At 47.5% G+C, this 19,205-nt stretch overlaps 1 protein-coding gene across 14 annotated transcripts in view; it reads left to right on the top strand.

The window, feature by feature from the left end:
• Positions 1-19,205, top strand: part of PTPN5 (protein tyrosine phosphatase non-receptor type 5) — a 137,561-nt gene that overhangs the window by 33,099 nt on the left and 85,257 nt on the right. For 5 of the 14 annotated variants that reach the window (XM_053267451.1, XM_053267534.1, XM_053267470.1 and 2 more), the window contains exon 2: positions 10,471-10,602. The gene's annotated coding sequence lies outside the window, so the exon portion shown is untranslated. Of the gene's footprint in view, positions 1-6,397; positions 6,499-7,601; positions 8,907-10,470; positions 10,603-19,205 lie in introns of those variants that run through there. The other 9 variants (XM_053267490.1, XM_053267549.1, XM_053267436.1 and 6 more) reach the window with 4 other exon arrangements.

Here is a 19,205-nt window from a genome sequence, read left to right as displayed (position 1 = left end):
ATGTAAAACCAGAGGTTAGAGAACCCACAGTTTCAGTTTGTAACTCCAAATCGCACCACAGATGTCAGTCAAACCACCACCTGCCAAACTGCAGTTCCAGGAGAGGGGAGCCCCTCCCTGCTGCTCGGCCGCCAAGGCAGCTCCCAGCAACCTTCACGGTCCATCTGTGGGCAAAGTGTCACCACGTCTACTGATCGGACATGATTGGCTATGATCTCTAAGGGGGCATGTCCTACTTGCTTGGCTAGCTCTGGCTTTACTGCCTGGCCTACTTGCACCAATGACAACTTAACGCCTTCCTCACTCCACTCCCAGCTATGTTGCCTTAATAAACTTGAAGCAGAAAAGTGGATCACGGGGCTAATACATGGCAACAGAGGGGTGGGCGGTTTCTGGTCATGGGTAGGGGAACCTTTGCATTTTAAGCTCCTTGTGCTGCACTGCATGGCATTGTATGGCATGGGAGCATGGTCAGGCTTGGTTACCCCGAGTGGTGCCTCTTGCCTTCCTCCCCTGCACGTCTGCCCTGAAAAATCATTTCCCGCTCCCTTCATGCCCACCGCGCAGAGCATGGGGCCACCCACAGGCCCACCCACATCCACACTGGGAAGAAGCAAGCTCCCTGTACACCTTCAAAAGCCCAGCGTGGAAAGTGCCATCCCAGGTGAGCCTGGGTTTGGGGTGAGGGATCCCATCCCCACACCAGCCCCATCCAACACCCAGGCTACAAGCTACCTTCCCCGCCACTCCCAAAGGGATCTGACACCATTTGCAGCAACACTCCCAAAGTGATTGTTTTCTTGCAGGCCACATGAATGGTGAATCCCATGTCCCTTCCTTCCCCCCTCTCAGCCACCCCCAAGGGGGACCTTATAGCATTCTCAGCAACACCCCACCCCCAGAACGGTTGTTGCCCTGCACACCACATGCAAGGGGGAATCCCCTGTTCCTTGCTTCCCCATCCAACACCCCTAAGATGGCAGCAGTCCTCCCTGCCACCCTAAAGGGGGGCATCTGATTGTGTTCGCTGCAACACCCAACACAGGATGTCTTCACATCAAACTTGTCTTCGCCCTCCATGCCACATGCAAGGGGGATCCCAGGTCTTTTCCTTACCCATCCAACACTCCAAAGCCGCTTGTCACTATCCCTGCCACCAATGGCCAGGTGTGAGTGGGGCACCTTGGCACTTTCTTCTGAAAGGAACACAGCACTTTGGGAAATAAAGGTATAACTTTATTTGCCAACCACAAACTTGTAGTCCTTTCACTAGCAAGGCGGTGTCAGGTGCTTACAATCTCCTGATGCCCTGTTGTTGCAGGTGTAGGCTATGGCCCTGTGCATCCATCAGCGGTTAAAAGGGCGGCGATCCATTCCGGCACCATGTACCTGCCCGCCTTAGCAGTGGGCTGGAGGAAGATGGTCCCAGTAGGCTATTCACGCAGCCCATGCCGCCCTTCTGCTGCCAGCAATCCTCGGGCTGTGCCCCTGGATCTGCTGGAACATCATCTCCAATTCCCACACTGTCCTCCTCGCTCTCTGGTTGTGCAGCCGGGTCTATGGGCTCCTCTAGCAGGGTGTCTCCCCTCATCTCGCAGAAATTGTGGAGAATGCAGCAGACCACAAGCACATAGGGCACAAGATCCTCCTCCATATCCAGCAAGGTGTAGAGGGTGCGCCACCTGGCCAGCTGCCCAAGTGCCCACTCAACCATCATCCTGATGTTGCTGTGCCTGTGGTTGAAGTTCTTCTCCCAGGCATTTCTGGGTGCATGGTAGGGGGTGACCAGTCATTCCTGCAGGCTGTATCCCTGGTCCCTGAATATCACAAGCTTCACCATTCTCCCGCCCACCCATATGGGTGTCACATTTACCCAGGTACCAGTTCAGAGCTTAGAGGTGAGAGGGGAGGTCCAGAAAATTGCCATGTTGTGGCTCCTGCCTGACATCCCAGAGTAGACATCTATGAAGCAGCCTGTGGAGTCCACTACACCATGCAGGGTCATGGTGTAGTAGTGCTTCCTCCCATAGTACTCATCATGCCATCGGGGGTGGGGCAAAATCTCAACATGTGTCCTGTCTATACAGCCCAGGACACCTGAGAACCCCTTCTACTCAAATCCCTCCACCATCTCCTTTGGGCCACCTTCACTGATCATGTCCTCCATGAACACATCTACCAGGAGGTCCACCACTTCCCTCAATATCCTGCAGATGGCTGATCTTCCAACCGCAAACAGGTTGCTGAGGGTCAGGTAGTTGGAGGCCAATTTGTAGATGGTTATGGTGACCCTCCTCCACATAGAGAACATGTAGTGATTCACCATATCCTGCTGGCGGAAAACAGGCTCCATCTCACTTGCCAGGTAGTTGAAGGTCGCTCTGGACATCCTGAAGCTTTGCCGAAAGCGCTCATCGCCTCACATGTTGGCATTCTCCATGGACCTCTGCATGCTGTTGTGCCTGAACAGCTCCCACCTCCTTCCCTTGGACCACTTGTCATCTAGGGCTGGATGGTGGAGGAGATGGTCCCCAGCTGGCTGGCTTGACAGCCACCCTTGAGTGCGCAATCAGCCCCTCACATTTCATGGAGAACCCGACCAACCTTGCAGCCTACACACGGCCCGCAGCTGCACCATGGGGCCCCATGGGGCATGCAGGACGCATCTTCGCTGCTGGGTTCTGATTATTGCTTCCTCCTCCATGGTGCTGAGGACCATCTGCATGGCAGTAGCCTGTATGGTGTGGTGCAGAGTTTTGGGGCAGCAGGCTTCCACCCCTGTGCATGCTGAGGGTTTGTCCCAGCTGCCTGCCCCTCCCCACCAGACATCTCAGGGTGGTGGGGAAGCAGTTGAAGAGCCCTCAGGTGCAGCTACAATGCCCCCACCATGAATGGGGGTGCCAGGAGATGCCTAGTTTATGGCTACACTGGAGGAAATGGCCCCTGGTTCTTTTAAACACTATAAAGAGCCTTAATTCTCTGCCGTTGCTGCAGCCCCGCCCTCATCTCCCACACGAATTGAGCAACATGGGCTTAGTTACCCCTCCTTAAGAGTACAGCATTTTGGAAACTGAAAGATTGGAGGGCCAGATTTCCCCCCTTTGTTCACTCCCCTTTAAACCTTTTGGAAAGCTCTTGCTCACCCCCTTTTTACTCCTTTAGGGGCACCCTCAAAGACCTTGAAATGAGCTAAGGGGGTGCACACTACCCTGAATGGAGTGCTGACCACCCACCCACCACCCTCTCCCTTTGGACAGTGGGTATGGACCAAAGGGGTGCAACAGATGAAATGAACACCAGACTGAAGAACAAACAAACCTGATTTATTAAGAGGCACAATAGCAACATCCTCTTTGCAAGCTTTTTAGGGGAGCAAAGCCAGCTTTGGGGGAGTTTTAAACTTGGATGTATGGGCATTGAAATGCATGCTTAGTGGGGTCTAGAAGGCTTGAGGTGTTGGGATGTGCAAAATAGAGTGGGTGTGAAGGACTTTGGAAAAGTGTCCCAACGAACAGGTAACTTGGAGGCGGGGTTTACAATGCCCACTGCTTTGCAACCTTTTTGGCTGTACCATGGTGCCAAGAGGAGCTGTGGCAAGCCTAGTTTTTGGTGGCCAGCTTGGTGGCAGTGTCCTGAGAATCCCCACTCAGCCCTTTAGTTTCAGTGGCCTGCTCATGGCCAGATCCCTCTGTCTCCCCTGTCTCTCCCTTTTTGCCAGGGTGGCCCAGGCATGAGTGTGCCCATGCAGGGGTGCTTTCCACTGATGGCTGCTTCTTTCTAGGGGAGGAGTGGGTGAGGGCAGCACATATCTGTATATGTCCTCCTCCCCGTCCTTGTCAAGCCTTGGATGAAAGGCTGCTGGTCTGTGGTTTTGAGTTCCGCTAGTATTTTGTCTTGGCTAGGATGTTCCGTGGTGGAAGCATCGGGGCTGCACCTGAGGACCCTTCCATTGCTTCCCCACTACCCTGAGGTGTTTTGTGGAGAGGGGCTGGTGGTGGGAACAAGCCCAAGGCATGCACAGTGGTGGAAGCCTGATGCTCAAACATCAACAGGGCTGGCAGACACCCGTATTGGGGTGTGTGTGTGTCTCAGAAGTATCAGGTGGGGACAATACACAGCCCTCCTGCAGTGCCCTTGATGTAACTTGTGATGGGCCTGGGGTCATGTGGGCTGTTGGGCTGTTGTGTGCTCCAGGGGTGGGGGATAAACAACTGTTGTGAGGCGGGAGCAGCTGGGGGGAGTGCATAGGAGGTAGGAGCAGCTGCGGGTGCATAGTGGGTGGGTAGGTAGGGCCCTGGCATCAGCATCAGTATCTGGTGCTGGTACAGCAGTGCTGGGGGACAAAGGCTGGTGGCTATTTGGCAAGTCATTCCATGGAGCGGGCCATTTGTTTGAGGTACCATGTGTAGTGCTTGAACCACCTCTCCGCAGCCTCATCTGAGCACTTAACGGCAGCCACCACCTCCCCCTCAGTGTTCTCCTGGGCACTGGCCACCTCCCTTGTAGGCTCCTCGTGTGCTCATAGGCACATACAGTGCACTCGGTAGCCCGCTCCATGGCCTGCTCAAAGACACACTGGTCCTCCTCCCATCTTTCCCCTTCTCTCATGTCCAACTCACCCAGCACCTCACAGGTTGCCTGAGGTCTTGGCGTGCTGTGCCACCAGGTCCTTTGCTAGCTGGAGCTGGTCTGTGCACCCATGGTTGTGAAGCTGGGCCACATGCCCTGCATTGATCATGGGCCTGCGTGGGGCTGGTCCTCCAGCAGCTGGGGATCGGCGGGCAGGGCTGGCTCGGCTGGCTGTTGTGGCGGCTAGGGATGTGCACAAACCCTGGCTGGCTCAAATGTTCGACGGCATGGGTGTCTACCTTTAAGGTGGGGAGGATGCTCTCCCCCCGACCACATTTTCCCCGCCAGCACGTGATTTCCAAAAACCCCATCAGGGCGACAGTGTACCTCCCTACTACCTGCTTGCTACATTTACCAGATATATCCAGAAGTACGGATGTGCCTGCGCGCATCGCATGCTTATACACATTGGGTGTGTGCGTGCGTTGCACGCTGGCAATTCAGTACTTCCAGGTATATCCGGTAAACGTAGCAACGGGGCGGCAGGGAGGTACACTGTCGTCCTGATGGGCTTTTTGGAAATCACGTGCTGGCAGGCAAAATGTGGCCGGTGCAGGGGTTAACTGCATCCTCCCCCACCCTTAAAGACACTCCCTGTGGCTGTTGAACCGGCCTCCATTGGTTCCATGCACATCACTAGTGATGGTAGTAGTAGCTGGACAGGGTCTTCTGCCCCCGATAACCATGCCCCGATGGGCATGGAAGAAATAACATTTTTGGAGTTAGGGTCACACAGACCGCCACCTCCCAACCCCCCAAATACTCTTTCCCACTTTCCAGCAGGGACAGCTTGGGCTCCTCATTGAAGAGGTCCCCTGAGTAAAGATCCTGCAGTTCCTCAATTTGGGTAGCGTTGTCATCATCCTCTTTGTCCTCAGCTTGCAGGGCGTATGTGTCAGTTTCAATGAGGTGTCCAGTGGTGTCCACGAACCAGATGTGGACTCATTCATGGCCCCTGGCATCCCTAGAGGTCTCCCCTGCACCTTGTGCTCCTGCCGGCTGTTTGGAACAAGGCATTGGTCGTGCGGTACTGGGGAGACTGTTCTCACCCCCCTCCTCCACAGCCCTGGTGAATCCAGCAGTGAAGCAGGGCACTGAGGTCACCGTGGTTGTTGCCACTGGACCATCAGACCATCCAGAAGTGGATGAGAGTCCCACAGCAGGGGTGGCATGCTGTCGCCCCATCCCAAAGGTGCAGGTGGTTGCCTCCCTCATGAGAGTCTGGGAAGCGGGGAGTGGCACATGAGGGAAAATGGTCGCAGGGGTGGCGGTGGCCAGTGCTGCTCAGCCACTTACTATGACTGAAGATGGTGGAGAGAGCCTGCAACCCCCCTGCACAGCTGAAAGTACAGATATCCAGCTGGACCTCAGCTTCCTGTCCAGTTTAGGGTGCCTGGTACCCACCGTTGACCCTCCTTTCCAGCACCACCAAGGCCAGCATCTCACCCTGGGCCATTGTCCTGGGCTCCACTCTGGACATCCTATTGTACTTGGTCACCTCTGAATTTTTTCTTGAGGTGCTGCAGCCTCTCTTTGCACCGGCTGGCATTCGATTGGTAGCAACAGTCATCTGCTCAGAAATCCAGGCCTAGGTTGCCTCATTTCTGATAACAATGGGCTAGCAATGGTCAGTAGATAAGGGCAAAGATGAATGGGGAATGCATCAATGGCAGATTCATCATGTATTCTATGGGAGGAAGCCGATGTGAGCTTTAGAAAGGCCAAGGGCAGCTTAGGAGGTCTACAAATCTGTGGCCTTTTCTCTTAGCAGGACAAGTCTCCTGCTGCCTTCTTTCCCTCTCATCTAAGCATCCATTCTGGCTAGAAAGTCGGACCTAACGCCTCAGCAGCCAACCTCAAGTCTCAACGGTGAGCCTTTGTTCAAACCAAAAGTTCGAATTGGGAGTTTGCAGAGGCAAACCAGAGGTCACGAAACCACCGTTTCACGCATTCAGACGTACTGGAATTACATCCTCTCCCACATTTAACTCTGATTCAGTGTTCCATATGAACCCGGCCTTTGACTGAGTACACCTAGCAATGCAGATTGCAGAGCAGACCAGAGCAGTGAGTGAAGTACAAGTTAGTCTCAAGGCCAGACATGGAGCTCATCACAGCAATCACTAAGAAATATTACACACACATACAGACCTGCCACTGTCCATTTTTCACCACAACACTATCTCACAAACGAAACCACAGCACAAGGGAAGAAGGCACCCAAGTTCTGCCTTTTTCTATCTGAGATCCAGCAAAACCAGATAATTGTAGCAATAATAGGTCAGCATAACATCAGTGCTGAGAAAACCACCAAATCAAACCTTCCTTGATTCCTTCCTCCTCTCCTGCTGTATCCTCTTCAAGAGAGGCACACTTTAAGGGTTCTCTCTGCTTCCCAGTCCCTTTGAATATATTTTGAAATTCCCTCTTTTTGAGTTCTCCCCTCAGCCAATGGAGGCACAGTTGCCCATGACAACCCTTGATTTGTATGATAACAAGCCAGCCAAGAAGCAAGGAGACCGCAAGCCAATTGGAAGCCAGAGCCAGAAAAACAACCAGCAAGTGAAAAGCAGGCTTCCAAAATGGCGCTGCAAATGTCAGAACATTTCAGTCAAAATGGGGCTGTTTTGTTCTAAGCTCGAAACAGGCTCTTTATTTAAAGGGCATTTTGTTTTGAGTTCGAAACACTCAAAACAGCCCATTTGAGTTGAAACGTTTTGCACATCCCTAGTTAGTAAGTATATAGTATATGCAAGAAATTGTTTTCCAGATATGAAACAGGATGGTTAATTCTGACCTGGTATAAACAGGGAACAAATCCAAGAGATTTGTTCAGGCTCCTGTTTATTGCTTCAAGTGAAATGAATAGTTTGTAATACATTATGATAGTGTAGATCCTTTATATGAATATGAATATGAGGGATAGTTATATGCTGCTTTTCAACAAAAGTAAGTAAGTAAATAAAGAGAAATGGTCCCCTGTGCCCAAAGGGCTCACAGTCTAAAAAAGAATCATAAGATAGACCCCAGCCCCAGCCACTGGAAAGATGTTATGCTGGGGATGGATAGGTCCATTTGCTCTCCCCCTACTCAGTAAAGAGAACCATCACTTTAAAAAGGTGCCTCATTGCTCAGTTAGCAGGGATATCAATGATGCACTTGCATATAGTGACATCACACATCATGATTTATGTGCAGGGTTTGTGTAATTTTCTACATAGAAGTGACATCCAAATATAATTTTGTAATGTATGAAATAGGTGTCCTTTGCAGAGCGGAATTTGATGTTTCATACTCTCTTTGCATTCTTGCTTTTTTTTTTTTTACAACCTACCTACCATGTTCTTTGGATGTAGTATTACAGCTACCTTGTAGCAAAGGATGATGAGAAGATTGCTGTCTGACTTTTACGTAAAAGTAAAAATAAAATAATTGATAAAAAAAGATTATCATACAATACAGCAAGGGCATGGTGCCAATAAACTACGCACATTGGATGACTAACAGGGCTCCCACACTATCAGTGTAGGCAGGGAATGTGCTATGCTGCCACATAGGGTGCCATAGGCAATTACTAAATGTTTTTTGTCCCTTAATGTTTTGCCTTTAAATTTCTTTCTTTCTTTCACATTTTCAAGGAGGATGGATGGTGTGCATTCATTCTTTTTTAAAAAAGAATTTTGATCATTATGATCATTCAGTAACAATGAATTTGGACTAATTTGGTTTGTATCTCTATATGCTAGCTTACATGGGTTTGGAAATTGGTCTGTATGTTGCTCCTCCCTTTCAACTGAATTGTTGCTTCTGAAGATAAGTAAGCAAGCTTTTTGGTTTGTGCTTGGTTTTCTCTCATTGATAAAATGTGCTGTTGGATATTTCCCCTGAAAAGAATTCCATAGAGGAGAATGTGATCCTGTATGCTCTTCTGGATTCCTCAGTGGCTTTTGGTACCATTGACCATGTATCCTTCTGGGCTACCTTGCAAGGATCTCCTTAGTAGCAACCGTTTTCAGGTGATCCAGTCATTCCTGGAGCTTATATACCAGAAGGTGCTGGGAGACTACTATGCTGTTCTATGGGCTTATGGAATGCCACAGGGTTCCATCTTATCTCCATGCTGTTTAACATGTATGTGAAACCACTAGAAGAAGTTGTCCAGGGATTTGGACTGAGGTGTCATCAGTAAGTTGATTATATTCCACCCTATCACTTGTTTTCATCTGATCCTTGGGAGGCAGTAGAAACTCTGAATTGGTGCCTGGAATTTGTGAAAGGTAAACTAACAGATAAGATGGAAGTATTATTTGTTGGGGGAGTCAGCTAATCCAGGGTCAAGACTACAATTTGTTTGGGATGGGGTTGTACTCAATCTGAAGACTCAGGTTCAACTTTCCATAGAAAGTTGCTTATTTTCTAATGGAGCAGAACAATTTATAGTCTAGAGAGAACACTAGTCACTTGTGAATTTTTTTATTTTAAAAATGTATAAGTCACCAAATAGCATAAGTTCCCAGAGTGGCATATCATAAAAATAAATAAAAAGATGGCAGAACAAGATAAAACACACAAGCAGTAGTGTCATCATTCAATAAAAGTAGCCGAACCATAAAATACTGGTAACTCTTCAAACCAGCTATTCAACATGCTGGAATACTTTTACAAATATACAAGTCTTTGCCTAGCACCGGGAGGACATTGGGGTGGGTGCCAGGTAAGCTTCTCTGGCACCCACATTCCATATGTGAGGTGCCATAAGTGTGATAGTAGATGAGCATATAGTAACCTTCCCTGATAAAAAGCAAAGGAAGGAAACACTGATGTTGTTCACACAACCAAAAACAGTGTAGGACATGCGTTCTACCTAGGTTTGGGAGCTGTGCAAGCTCCCAATTTTCAGTTGTGTGGGTGTAAACAACTAGGTAGGAGGAGGGAAAAGTGATTGCATGGGAGATAGGAGCTGAGTAGGACAACTTTTCTTCCTACTTTGTTCAAGTGCAGGGTATGGAAGCTGGGTAGGGTGGCACTGTCCTACCCTGCTCCTGTTTCCCACACAGTCACTTCTCCCTCCTTCTACCCAGTTGTTTGCTCCCACACAACTGTAAAAATTGGGAGCACTCACAGCTCCCAAACCTAGGTAGGACACTTGTTCTATCCAGTTTTCGGTTGTGTGAACAGTCTCACTATGTCCCTAAAGACCCACTGTCCATTCTCATGGAGCTGCCTGAAGGAGCTGCTGTTAGAAAGAATTTGTGAGTAGATAAACCTAGTAGATCTCAGTCCCTATGCAAATTCTTTGAATTAATTCAATGCTTATTGGATAGGTTAACAAGGAGAACAAGTGTTTAAATTTTCATTAAATGGTTTAATGGAAAATTAAGAGACACAGAAATGAATAAAGCTGGTGGCCTGTAAAAAAATCAGAAAGTTTGGATGCCATCTACACAGCACTTCTCTAGTTTCACCTACCTCCACTGAGGTAACTTTATAATATATTATTATAAAGCTTATAATATATTATTATAAAGCTTATATTATAAAATATATAATATATTATTAATATATACAATATATATTATTATAAACTATTTTATAATATATTATTATATAAATATATTATATAATAATATATTATTAGCTTTATAATATACTTCACAGAGTTGCTCACCTTTATGATTTTTTTATACCACTGTGCAAACAATTAAACCCAGTAACTGGTGGTTATTTGTAGCTTTTCTTTCTTCTAAATAAATGTGTTTAAATCAGGGTGCTGCTATTGTTAAAAAATGATGGAACTAAATCCTCTTTTTCCCTTTCCTTTTCTTCTTTTCCCCCCTAAAGGGTTTTAAAGCACAAAACATTTGCACATACAAGGCATTGTCCAAAAGGTAACATTTAAATCAGAAGAGTACTGGAGAAAACTTTGGGAGAGCTAACCATGTGACTGAGAATTTGAGCTGCTTGTCAGAGATGGTGAGTGCATTATTACAGATCCCACTTTAAAAAACAAAGCAAAACTCTTTTTCCTTTGCTCTTGAGAAAATATTCCAAAACACTCATTACAACAGCCACTTGAAACATTACAACTCATGCATTTGGTACATGCTTGAAGCCTTGATTTAGGCAGGGGGTGTTCTGGGAGAAGATCTGCTATTCCATTTCTGTAATCCAAGCTTGTCCACTCTTGTACACGATGAATCTTCACACTAATAGCTGATTATCTGAATTTGAAATTCTTAGGTATAAATAGTGAGTTTGCAGACTTATATTAGTTTAAAGTTTTTAACTGAAGAATTGATCTCATTATTAAAACACAAATAAACTTCAGAAATACAGGCAACGTAAAGCAGAAGCAAAAATATTTCCAACTTCTCTGCTGTGGCTCAGCATGGAGAGAAATCTAATGAAACTGGTTCTAAAACTTTATAGTCTGCTGACTGGACGGCATACTTTACCTTTACCTTACAAGATTTGGCTGGGTGGGTTGAAGTATCAGCACCATGGACAGCATGGTGGGACAGCAAATGGGGGATTTCTGACCACTCATTAAATATATTCTGTCCATAGCTGAGTGGGAAATTTAGCTACTTAGCTACAGCAGAAAAGCTGTTGAATGGCAAGTGCACCCAGCTCATTGGAGAACCCAAGAAAGGAGTGATCTTTGAGTCTGGTGAATGGAGTAGGAAGAAACGCCTTTGACTTCGTGTTCCCTGTTGGGATCATATTGAGGGAAGCAAGAGCTATGAATAAGAAGAGGGAATTTTGAAGCAGCCAAGAAAAGGTTGAGGGGAGAGGTTCTCAAGGATAGGAGCTGCTATCTGTTTGTTGACTCACCCACCCACCAAACAGCAGATTTAGTTTGTGTGTTTTAGTAGTGGCAGGGAGACCCACCCTCTCACCTGTTTTGGTGGTGTAATCATGATGTGAGTGTTCATGGCCCTTGCCAGAAGCATCATACTGGATCTGCCCATTAACAAAAAGCTATAATGGAATACACGCAACTGGCTCTATTTGTGATCAGCTGTTTGGGCAGAACTTGATCTTCCAAATAGCCAGAGCCAAGTTGCATGCTGAAGTTAAGAACACCTCATCTCTGATACTATACTTCAGATAAGTATCTGGAATTAATTGCAGCCCTTGACTGCAGTGGTGCTTTCAGTTGTTTGAAGATCAGGTTTTAAGAAAACAGCTAATTTGAGCATGCTTGCTCATGCTTGAAATGCAATGCTTTTTCCGCTATTCAGTGGAAAGATTAGATTTCTACCAGATCTGCTGATAGAGTTCTAAACTTCAGTTTGGACCAGTAACCAGTTTATATTATTCCCAGGAGTAGCCTACAATATACTGTACAACACAATCAATTGCTTTGCAGATCTGTCTTGTGCTTGGCTGGGCTCATGCTTGCGAGGAAGCAGTGATCACATTGTCCAGGTTCAGACACACTGAAAAACTATACTTCCTACTATGTGAAGGAATCTGGGAGGGCTCCCCCTCTTCTCTTCTTTTGCATGCAAGTGGAGAAGAGTGAAAGCTTCTGCATTTGTTTTGAAGTAAATTGCAGCTCTGCATTACATATGAACTCAGAGCATCAAACTGACAGTATTGAATATAGGTCTCATGAACCTTTGAGTTATTTAAAGTTAGTTTTTTCATTGTGTATGGTCAGTCTTTTGGTCACATCACTTCTGGGTGGAATGTAGAGTTGGCAGAATCCATAAGGGATAGGTCTCCTATGCCTTTAATAGTTCTGTAGACTTTTATCCAATACAGCTTGTTCAGCTTGGACTTTTATCCAATACAGCTGTAGTATTGCAAGAGAGCTACAGAAGTGAGAGAAGCTGCAGCTGCTGGAATATCTCCTTCTGAGGAATGGAACTCTGTCATATATTGAATCGAGTGATCTGAGTGTGAATAGTTTCTACAGTATGGGTCTGCCTTTTGGATTTAACCTTTTTTCTGTACTCCAGTCCCCCCCACTCCCTTTTCATGTCCTGTCTCCTTAGTTTGTACTGATTTTAGCAGCCAGTATTTCAGCTGAGTTTACATGCATTCTTAACAGGTTGTAATGCTCTGTAACGCAACACTTAGTGCTGTGAAAGAAAGGTGTAACTATAGATTTCAGGCACTGAGAAGATCAAGTGCTTGAAATTTTTCATTTCAAGAATATTTGAGGGGCAACATGAAATGTGGGGGAAATTGTGTTTTCTAACTTTGAGACTGGAAAGGAAGTTTAAAGAAATATGCAAATTCATCCTGATTTTTTATTGTCTCCACTCTCATTGCCTTTCATGTTCTTCATTCTCCAACTCTACATTGTGTGTGTATGTGTGCAAACTCTGATTAAGGATGACTGGCATTTTGGGCTTTGTCAACCCTCACAATGTTAGGAAAGAGAAACTGGCATGCTTATTGAGGAAATAAGTGGGAGAAATATGGAAGGACAGCAGATGTCCCTCGTATTAGTTGCATCACTTCTCTGTCCATTAGTGACTGGTGGAACTGGATCTGTTCCACCTCCACATCTCATTATTAAACATTTTAATGATGATGGGAAATTGCTTTACACAAGACTGACGTTATTTTACCTTCTCTTTTCCAGGCCAAATAATGTATCTCCTCACATATTACTAAAGGAGTCAAAGGGTCTTACACAATGGACACTGACCTCTTCTTTAGGGGTGTGCATGAAATAGAACTTGCATTTTGTTTTGAGCTCAAAATGAAATGCAAAATTCTCAAAACGTTTAATTGAAACAGTGGCAGAGCAGCTGTTTTGATGAAACAGACTTGAAACCTTTTTGAGTATTTCGGCCATAAGGAATAATGGGGAAACTTGGAAAATCCCATTGTTCCCCCATGGGCAGCTCCTAGGGGCATCAAAGTGAGTTGAGTGGTAGGGCATAATCAGTGCTAATACCACCCAAACCACAAAAGAAATGGGCAGTTGAACAATTGTAAACAAGTATTTAACCTTCTTTGACGTAATCTCTGACTTCTACACAAATAGGCTATACGCCTGTGCAGAGACCTCGTCAGAATCTAACAAGCTCAATTCTCCTGCTTCAGGTGGAAACCCCGCCCCCAGCCACTATATGCAGCTGCACCACTCCTCATCCCCTCAGTCTTTCTTCGTCCGTGCATCAGTGAACATCATGGAGTCTGCAGTTTGGCAACAAGTAGGATTCAGTTAACCCCTTGTTGTTTTTCTTCCTGATTCTTTGATTTCTTTCTTATTTTCTTTATTCTCGGTGTAGTAGCATTTTTTGTTCTTTGTGGGGTTTTTTTGGGGGGGGGGTTCCTCTACTTTGGAGCTTCGATCCCAGCCAGGATAGAGCGTGGTGGCCAGCCGGCTTTCGGCATTTATGCCAGGTACAACAAACTTAAAAAATGTATCCGCTGCAGATCTAAGCTCCCTTCCCCCGATACTCATACCGAGTGTCTCTTGTGCTTGGGGGAATCCCACATTGTTGAGACCTGTCTTCATTGCCAGAAGTTCACGAAGCAGGCTTGCAAGAATAGGGCTTCTCACCTGTGCGCAGCCCTGTGGGATCTGGCTCTCTGTTCTTTAGAAGCCTTGTTGCTGAAGTGGTCAATGAAGTTGGCTTCGTCAATGCAATCTGAATGTGTGAAGAATGAAAACTCAGCCTTGGTACCAGTTTCAACGTCCTCTGCCGCTCAAATGTCAGCAACTATGAGTGAGCTCGTGTGCTCTGAGGATCTTCATCAGTGCCCGGTGCCTACAGTACCTAAATCCTCCCCAGATCCCTCGGGATCGGTACTGAAGTTGAAAAAGAAAAAACTGAAATTACATCGAGACTTGCCAGTGGGTTGTCATCTCCCTCCTATACCCAAGAAGAAGAAGGTGGAGGAGGTTCCTGCATCGGAGGCACCTGTGGCCAAGAAGACTAAAGTGGCCTTAAATCGTACTGTGCAAAAATCGTCCATGTCGGTGCGGCCTAGCTTGCCTGTGGTGATGGAATTGTTCAACGTGGCCCATGATAGAACTCAGTCGAGTAGAGAACTTTCGGTGGCGACGGAGGAATCAGGATATGCTTTGTCAGAGGAGGTGTATTCGCTGACCAGGCCTGCAGAAGATACTTCATGGCTGCCTAGTAGATGGTCACCCTTTCAGGCCCAACAGGAGTGCATTCCCCTTAGGAACCATGGTACCCACTAGGAACCGGAAGAATGCTCCTCAACTTACAGACAAGACTAGGCCTGGGACCGGCGTGAACAGTCTTATCAAGATTGATACCGGGCGACAGAGTATCGCTCCGCTTTGAGCACAATTGAACCGTTGTACGGTGAATGGCACCGGGACTGCGAATCGTATGGTCAATACAAAGTGGACTACCGATCTGACTATTCCGATTGTGCCCGCTCAGAGGATCCCACATATGGGAAACCCTTGGCTATGTGGGGTTGGCAAGAACCCCCCTCACATTTGGAAGGGAGGCCGCGTTCCCGCTCACCGCAGCGCTCCCCGAGGAGCCGTGCAGAGTGTCACGAACCACCCCCTTCAGTTCCGGTGATAGCTCAGGCCACCTTGCCTTCCCAGATGCCGCCAACAGGACTTTCCACTTCGGTACCGGACATTCAAGGTAGCAAGCCGGGCTCCCCTTCGGGTGCGACGCCCATGCCACAGGACACTTGGAACTCCACTGGAACCAGAATATGGGAGCAATGATAGCTCACAGGACTCTGAGGTGGTCTCTCTGGGATCATCCCCACTTGGTGCGCGCGCAGAAGCCTCCCTAAAGTCTTTTGCAGCCCAGCAGGGAAGGGGGCGGGAGGACATCTCCCCGCCGCCCGCCCGCTTCTGAAGAGTTATCGGTCGGGGGCCCGGGGCGAGATTTAAGGGGGCGGGAGGGGGCTTCAAGGCAGCAGCAGGGGGCTGGGGCTTCAAGGGGGCGGCCATTTTTTTGATCAGAACAGTCAGCCATCGGAACAGTCAGCCATCGGAGGAGGAGCCATCGGAGGAGCAATTTTTTCAATAATTACGGCGGCAGAGTGTGGAAAGCGCGGGAGGGGTAAGTAAAGCCCCCCCGCCCTTAATGGAACCCCCCACCCCAGTGCCGGACTGCAGCTCTGCGGTTCCGTGCACACCCCTACTGCACTATGAGGCCCGGGCTAGGGTTGAGGACCTGCCCTTCGAAAGCTCTAGCCTCTTCTCTGAGCAGACCGATGTATGCTCCAGAAGGTACAGAAGTTGAGGAGCTCCATGTCTTATGCTTTCTTGACTAGCAAGACGCAGAGGACTGCTAAGTGGTCGCCTTATCAACCGTGGAAGGCCCTGTCACAGCAACAGTCATCTTTGGAATGGTTGTTTTGTGGCAATAAGTTCTAGCCAAGATACAAGTCGGGTGGCCAGCCCAGTAAACCGGCCTTTCAAAAACTGTGTTCAAATATCCCCCAGAAGAAACAGTGACTTGGAGCGCTTCAGGACCTGTCTGGTTCTCAGCGAGCTGTGAAAAAGTGACTATGGACCAGTGGGTCCTCATGGTTATATGCCTGGGCTATGCCCTAGAGTTTTGTGGGCCACGACGTTCATTCTATATGATGGGCCCCATAAAGGTCTCCAAGTCTTGGCCCAATCCATGTCTAGGTGGATAGTTTCCACAGTTGAACTTTGTTATCAATTGGCTAATAAGCAGTTGCCTGCAACTATTGAGGTGCACTCTGTTTGATCAATGGCGGCCTCTGTGGCCTTTGATCAGACGGTCCCGTTGGGCACTATATGTCAGGCAGCTACTTGGGCTTCACCCCATTCATTTATCTGTCATTACGCAATTGATACCAGGGCACAGAATGATGCTGTGTTTGGCAGGAGTGTCCAGCAATTTATCTTCAATTGATATGTTTGTTTCTGAAATAAAAATATTTCTGGTTGATTATATATTGCCTCTGTTCTTCCCTCGTCCTTGGGTGCTTGCTTGTTATGCGCCCATTTGTGTAGAAGACAGAGACCATAACATCAAAGAACTACAGGTTACTCACCTGTAACGTTGGTTCTTCTAGTGGTTATCTGTACATCTACTCACCCTCCCATCCTCCCCGCAGGGTTCATTGAAGCTGGACTCTGTGACTGAGGGGATGAGGAGTGGTCCAGCCGCATATAGCGGCTGGGGGCGGGGTTCCCGCCCGAAGCAGGAGAATTGAGCTTGTTAGATTCAGACGAGGTCTCTGTGCAGGCGCATAGTCCATTTGTGTAGAAGTACAGATGATCAATAGAAGAACCAACGTTACATGTGAGTAACCTGTAGTTTCCCCTAGACCCCCTAAAACCACCTAATGGCACAGCGGGGAAATGACTTGATTATCAAGCCAGAGGATGCGGGTTTAAAACTGTGGGAACACCTATATCAGGCAGCAGCGATATAGGAAGGTGCTGAAAGGCATCATCTCATACTGCGTGGGAGGAGGCAATGATAAACCCCTCCTGTATTCTACCAAAGAAAACTACAGGGCTCTGTGATCACCTGGAGTCGACATCGACTCGACAGCACACTTTACCAGACCCCCAAAGAATCCTATTGGGTTTGGGGAAAAGATTTTAAAAAGCTTAAAATTGCCCACATGCCCATTTCTTTTGTAGGTTGGATGGTAGGTAGCACCCATCATAGGAACATAGGAAGCTGCCATATACTGAGTCAGACCATTGGTCTATCTAGCTCAGTATTGTCTTCACAGACTGGCATATACTGAGTCAGACCATTGGTCTATCTAGCTCAGTATTGTCTTCACAGACTGGCAGCGGCTTCTCCAAGGTTGCAGGCAGGAATCTCTCTCAGCCCTATCTTGGAGAAGCCAGGGAGGGAACTTGGAACCTTCTGCTCTTCCCGGAGCAGCTTCATCCCCTGAGGGGAATAACTTACAGTGCTCACACTTCAAGTCTCCCTTTCATATGCAACCAGGGTGGACCCTACTTAGCTAAGGTGACAAGTCATGCTTGCTACCACAAGACCAGCTCTCCTCACAGAAAGAAATGAAGAGTCTATTGTGCGGGGTCGAAACTCGGGAGATGAGTTTGATCTGCCTGTTCTGAATGGGGTCACACTTCCACGGAAGGAACAGGTATGCAGTCTGGGGGTGCTTCTGGATCCGAGCCTCTCCCTGGTCTCCCAGTTTGAGTCAGTGTCCAGAAGAGCCTTCTATCAGCTCTGGCTGATATGCCAGCTGAGTCCGTTTCTTGAGATAAACGACCTCAGAACAGTGGTACGTATGCTGGTAACCTCCGGACTGGATTACTGCAATGCGCTCTATGTGAGGCTGCCCTTGTGTGTAGTCCGGTAACTACAGCTGGTTCAGAATGCGGCAGCCAGGTCGGCCTCTGGGTTATCTTGGAGAGACCATAGCCTCAAGATCGTCATAAGAGGAGGGGAAACCAGGCCTCTGGGTTATCTTGGAGAGTCCATAGCCTCAAGATAGTTGTAAGAGGAGGGGAAACCAAGGCTGTCTCTGCCATTATGGTGTATTCTACATTTGGTTTTGTGTTCTAAGATCTTGCAGAAGACACGTGACAGAAGAAGGAAGGGCAGGAAGAGGTAGTAGAGATGCATGTGCCATCTAATCACCATCGTCAACAATGAAATAGATGGGCAACAGGCAAGTGTCTAAGGTCTCATGTGGCGGGACGTCGATGTTGATGGAGCCGCTGGTGACAGCGGTTGAAACATGGATAGTTGATGAACTTTCATGGGCAGAGGAGTAGAGCTTACTGTGGTGCTCAAACCCACAGCTGTCGATGTCAATGCCAATGCCAAAGATGAGGACAAGGTCTTTTGGCATTTGGACATCAATGTTTTATCCTCCTCCCAATGTTTTCATGGCTGTGGCAGACATCCTTAGAAACACCTTTGGGGTTTTTTTTGAAGGTAGCTTGATTGGTAACACCTGAGGTGCCGTTCTCAGTCAAGCCCAACTTTGATAGTGTCACCGTTGATGGTGCCAACAATAGAGGGCATCGGGGCATTTGGGTCAGCAGGTGTAAGCCTTGTTCGTAAAGGGCTGCTCTCAAATGCAATTCCCTGCTCTTCCATGTTTATTTTGAAAATGACAAATTTTGCAAAAGCATGAGCATGAGTTGTGGTTTTCCCTTAAGCAAAGCAGGCAGAGGTCTTGCCTATCTGAAGAGGAGAGAGTCCCATGGCAAGATGAACAGCATTTAAACTATTTTTTGAATTCATAGAGATTCATAGAGATGAGACCAGAACATGAGGCAAAGAATAGCCAGGAAAACAATCCAAGGTCAGAAAGGATAATAATCAATCCGTAAAAGTTGTGTCTTTCAGGAACCAAGCATGAGACCAACCATGCCAACCAACCATGCCAACCAACCATGCCCTACCACCCAACCTACTTTGGTATCCCTAAGAGCTACCCATGAGGAACAATCAGACATTTCGAGTCCCCCATTGTTCTCTACGGCCCGAATAAGCAGAGTACACAATTTCACAACCCCACCTTGAAACACTGCAGAAGCATACAGTAAAAGGGAATCTGTCCCTTTGACACAGAACACACATTTCAAAGACAGTCCAAAAAATGGCCAAAAAAGAATCACTGACTCAGAATCC

The sequence above is a fragment of the Hemicordylus capensis genome, chromosome 1 (genome assembly GCF_027244095.1).
Source record: "Hemicordylus capensis ecotype Gifberg chromosome 1, rHemCap1.1.pri, whole genome shotgun sequence".
In the NCBI taxonomy this organism is placed as follows: Eukaryota; Metazoa; Chordata; class Lepidosauria; order Squamata; family Cordylidae; genus Hemicordylus; species Hemicordylus capensis.
The sequence above is the reverse complement of the archived record's forward strand: the minus strand, read 5'-3'. Positions and strand labels throughout refer to the sequence as shown.